The following is a 6,000-nucleotide window of genomic DNA, read 5'->3' as shown; positions in this document are numbered from 1 at the left end:
GTAACAATCCTCGTTGGATGCGTGAATCCCACACCCAATATCCCGAAAAACTGAATGTATGGGCTGGAATAATAGGCGACAAAATAATTGACCCTTTTTCATTACTTAAATGGTCCGGCGTATTTAGATTTATTGGAAAATAATATTATATCTGAGTTGGCTCGGATATATCCAAATCTAAGTATGTATTTTCAATTACTTTTAGAAAATCTTCATTATTAGAAATTTTCAGACAATAACAATATCCCAAACGACAATATTTGGCTACAACAAGATGGTGCCCTACCTCACTATGCGTGTGTGGTGAGGCAATATCAAAATAATGTGTTTTTCAAAAGATTTATTGGATTGGATTTATCGAATGGCCCCCGCGATCATCTGACATGAATCCTTCAGACTATTTCCTTTGTGGTCATTTAAAAAACATCGTTAATAAAACAAAACCTGCCAATGAATTTAAAGATAGGATTACCACCGAGATAAGAAGAATGCAAAATGTATTCAAGGTTTTCTGCGCCAAATTTGGATAAATATTTTACTGCACCAGTTTCGTTAAACTTTTCACTAACTTACTGACACTAGACCTTGTTACGAGATTTGTATTAGCACATAAATTATTAAAGAATATTCAAATAAAAACGAATTTATTCAATCGTAGCCATCTAAATGTACAATATCCATTGTAACTTTCGTGGAGATACTGTAAACGTAGCTACAACTCCGAAATTATGGCATTTAGGTATAGAAAAGATTACATGATAAATAATCAATATTTCTTAAGTTCATTATTTCTCCGGAAAAATAAAAGATCTGACAATAATGTAGATAACACAATAATACCGGATGTGTCACAAGCCCCTTGCGTACAAAAATTATTAAAATCGTACGAGCCATTTCCGAGATAATTGAAGCGTTCCATACATAAAACTCACTCTGTATATCATCATATACTCTTAAATAGAATCTTTTATCTTAGAAAATATGGAGAAACAAACTATTTCATTCTTTTACGTAGTTAGTGTGAAATTTACATAATTCCAATTCGTATGCACTTCATTACATTTCTAATATTCATTTTCCCCATAATTTTAGAATAAGTCTGAATAAATGAGCTTCTACAATCTGAACTCTGACTTCAGAACGATATCATCACTCGACCAGTTACACGTACACAGTAATTTTTCATTTCTTCTTATTTTTGCTTCAACTTCTTCACGTACCATAAATCACGTTCCGCAACTAACTTCATAACAGAATTGATTAGAGTCATATCGAACGGCATTTATCATTATTTATCATTAAAGTAAAGAAAAATTGCGTTAACTATATTAGTTCAATCACCCTTAATAACTGGTAAGACCTTTACTATGTACAACGCCTTTATCGGTTCGAGTTGATTAGGTTTAAATTTTTCAGAAATGCTATTATTATATTCTTTCCGTTGGTATTACTGCAAGTTTTACACAATTGGATAATAAAATGAATAATCCGTGGTATAATTAATGAAGTCCATGTTGTTATTTATCAACCACACCTTCGATCATCTCCTTAAATTAAATGTTGTTAAGTGTTTAGCAAAAATTGTTTTTTTATTATTTCAAAATTGGCAGTCTTCTATAGATATGTACCGTTAACAGAAACACATATGTCTGGTGGAAGAATCCTAATTAAGACATTCCAGGATCTGCTTTGGATATTGTTACGAGGGTTGGTACTTGAGTTTTGAGATGGCAACAGAGCTTGACATTTCTATTGAGAAACGTACTCAGAACGTGTGAAAGTTTTGTTTAATGTCCGTCATATTTACCTATTCTGGTTCCCTCAAATTACTTTCCGTTCCCATACTTTTAAAATGATTCATTTGCAAGTGATTACAGAAAAAATTAGACTGAACTTTTGGAATGTTTATTTGGATGGTTTGAAAAAGTTTGACACGTCGACTTACAAGGAAATTATCTCCATCAAACCGGTTTCGTAAAACTCAATCTCTGTTTAGAGACTCAGGCAATCCATTAGTGGTTTTGTCTGTTGAAAACAGTATTCGTTTCTCTTTAATAGTATTTACAAAATACGAGTATAGGTTATAGCTAAAATAATTCAAATATGAATATTCAGCGCTTTTCTTCTATACATATTTCTAATTTATTCTTTTTTACCCTGTATATCAACACCGTGCTCAACAAATGGAAAAAAAGGAAAATCATTAGTGACTCGTGGCTTTGAAATTAATATGCTATAAGCTCCCTTTGAATGAGCCAAAGATAAAGGTGAAGCAGTTAGTACACCACCTGTACACCTTATCAAAATGCAATTTCTAACTGATGCGGGCGCGTGTCACACTTACTTCATTTTTATTTTACATTTTTATCGATAAACTGATGTTTACGTTCAACGTTCAAATTATAGCAATAAAAAGTAATATAATAAAGTCCAGAATATAAATCAATTGTTAATAACATTGAAAATATTGATAAATAGTTGTATATAACTGATTGTTGACTGATTTTCTATTGGAATTAGATGGAATTTGAATAAGAACGAGAAAATATTAAAAGGAATAGAAGAAATGGGGCCCAGGTCGCCCTGTGACTGTTTCAACTTCGGAAACAGTGACCAAAATCAACCAAAATGTTTGTGCAGATCGTCGAATGAGCATCCTGATGATTGCTAAGGCTGTAAACACCAGAAAAGAAACGGTTAGAAAAATTTAACACGAGGAATTACCCACCAACTTCGCACTGTGCGATGTTGATGCCAAAAAATCTGACTCCTGACCAAAAGCTCTGACGTCAACGGGTCTACTCAGATTACTCTTTTTCACGCTTTAATTTCCATTCACATTCGAAGTGGAGACTGTCTAATGAATTTATTGAGCACACCGCGGAATGGATCCATAATCACTTCATAGTTTTTACCTGGTAATTTAATTAATTCATGCAACGAGCATTGTTCCCTCATGAAGCGATCCATTATGATTAAACTTCCCAAGAAACGACGAATTATATGATATTAGCTGCGATCCCTCCCCCAGTGCGATTCCTACGCTAGACCGGTTATAAAAGTGCCCAAATGTAGATCCCACCCTGTATAAATACTAGAAATTGATTATTCACAGTTGTGCTCCGATGTATGCTTATAATTCTGATCCTACCTGTAAAAAATAATAAATGACACTTCCTAGTCATCAAAAAATCTCGATAACTCGCTACCGTTAGAAGACCCTGCATGAGGTATCCACCAATTTGTTGTCTTACGCCATAACCCTTTGCACCTTTTCGCTCGCCCTACTCGTGCTCTATTCAAGGACCAGATTACCCTCCGATTAGATTTCGGAGAATAATAAAGCGATAATGGGACACAGCTTGAATCATTCTTCGAGGTGGTCTTTTGATTTCAAGAAAAGAAGAATTGCGCGTTTTTTTTTTAATTTCAATGTAGATGTAGATTGTGAAGTGTTGTTTTTGTGTGTTGGAAGTGTGAAAGAAAGATCGTATCTGAGTTATTTTGTTGGTTATTCGGTAGGGTTGGGAAATAAATAATAAACTGTTGATATTTCATTTTGAAGTAACTGGTAGAAAAACAAAAGTGGATTCGTTACGAAACAATTCGTCACTTTAAGAAAACCTGATCCCCTCAGGTTAATAAGAATAGATAAAACAATGATATACGAAATGATAATCTTATTATATTTTTTACACGAATCAAATGGGTTCGAAATCGAAGAATTGAAATTTTTCAAAAAAATTTTGATGTTAATTTACTATCCGCAAGTCCATAATAATGTCTGTAAACTGTAAATGTAAAGTAAATCACAACATCAACATACGAAGATGGTCCCAACAAAGAAAACACAAAAATTTTTAAAAAACAAGTTTATTATAAAAATCGTCAAGCTCCTCAACATAACTATTATCTGTCGATATCGACTCTTCATTGTTGGAAAATCTTTGACCACCAAGCCATTTTTTCAAGCCATAAAATACTAAATCTGGCTTATGAGATAGCAATTAATTAAGACTTTAATTCATTAATTTTGGCCATTGCACATTAACGGATGTCACGTGGTGCATTGTGTTCATGGAACAACACTTTCTTCTTAATCAATTGCGGCTGTTTTTGCTTCATTTTTTCGCTCAAACGTTGTAATAAACTCGCATAATACTCCCCGTTGATAGTTTTTCCTATTTCTATATTGTTACCTGCAGATGAAACGGTATTTGCTTTCTTTGGAGCCGGTTCTATCTTTTCAGTCCATTGTTTTGATGGTTCTTGTTTCGGGTGTGAAGTTATGGACTAACGTTTCATCAACGGTTATGAAACGACGCACACATTGTCAAACATTCGATGGAAACATCTTCAAAACGCTGCTTTTGTTCCATTGTGAGCGAACGCAGCGCCCATCTTGTACACAGCTTTGTCGTATCCAAATTTTCAGTTAATATGCGATGTACTGCACTTTTAAGTTTGCATAATACTCGCCGTTGATGGTCGCGCATCCCAAAAAACCGATGCTATACCTGAAATTGGGACGGTGTTTGTCTACTTTGGAGCCGGTTCTCTCTTGGAGCCGCTTCTTCTTCTACAGTCCATTGTTTTGATTGTTCTTTTGTTTCAGGTGTGAATCGATGGACCCACGTTTCATCCTCGGTTATGAAACGGAGCAAAAATTCGGCTTTATTTCTGTGATAAAACCATTTTCACGACGCTGTTTTTCATTCATTGTAAGCAAACGCGGCACCCATCTTGGTCACAGCTTTCTCATGTCCAAATTTTCAGTTAATATGCTCTGTGGATTTTTTTAACATTTCTGGAGTCGTCACCTCATTTGGTCGAACACTACGATGCTGGTGTTCGCAGGTCATACGGCCTCGTTTATTTCACCATTAATAACGAAGGAACAGTCTCACCCAGAGTAGAATCTAGTTAAACTTTCATATTGGTTGGGCTAGTGCCTTTCAAATAAGTATTGTACCACATAACGAAGACCAATTTTTTCCATGTTTACAAATTCACTGAAATCCTTTCACTATTGATGGCTGCGAAACAAATACTAAACAACGTGTCATGATCAAACTTGAAACATATGCTGTATAGATTGTATACTTTCTAATACAGTGGTATTTTCAAGCAATTACCGCCATCTCTTGGTCAGGTCAGGTACTTTTAGGACCTTCTTCGTATTTCAATATAAGATTTTTCACATCTTTCTATCGGATCTACCATTAGGTATATTAATATATAAAGCTGCATACTCTAGATATTTCTTAATATCTATTTTATATTTATTCTAATGTCAATGTCGTCCTCATTTAGTTTGATAACCAACAAAATTTGTATTTAAGTAGTGATTCACTGTTTATGTTAAAAAAGTAAAGTTGGATTGAGTCACTTTTTCAATTGTCCAATTTTGTTTTTTTGATATCAACTCACAGCATAATGAATTAAAATTTATTCGAGAATTTTTCAAGATTTGGAGATTGATAGTACTGTACCTGCAGGGGATCCACGGGATTCGGCAAAATTGTTAAAGTGGTGTCTATGAAATAAAAAAGTTTGGGAACCAATAATATACGTATTACAAATAAAATCTTACTTTCAACACTTGTATCATAAATAACTATTTTTATTAATACAATTATCAAATAATATTAGCTCCTCAAAGATTTAGAAATAAAGCATTAAGTACCCTTGAACACATTCAGTTTTTTTAACTGTTCACACCTTCCCATATATACCCACGTCGCATTACTCTGTAATATTAAATAAAGTCGCACACTCATCAACTAATTCCTTATATCAGTGTTTTATCAAATTTATAACTACTTATACTACCTTTTTATTTTTGATCTCACCATAATGACTACATTTAATTGTTGATTTAAGATATATATCCGCCATGTCATCGCTGATACATTTTATCATCAGTAGTCCATTATCTTGTTGCAAAAAAGTATATTGTGATTATAAAGATCGGGCGCTTGATGAGTTTTATTGAATATG

The sequence above is a fragment of the Diorhabda carinulata genome, chromosome X, assembly GCF_026250575.1.
Source record: "Diorhabda carinulata isolate Delta chromosome X, icDioCari1.1, whole genome shotgun sequence".
In the NCBI taxonomy this organism is placed as follows: Eukaryota; Metazoa; Arthropoda; class Insecta; order Coleoptera; family Chrysomelidae; genus Diorhabda; species Diorhabda carinulata.
Note: the sequence above shows the minus strand (reverse complement) of the source record.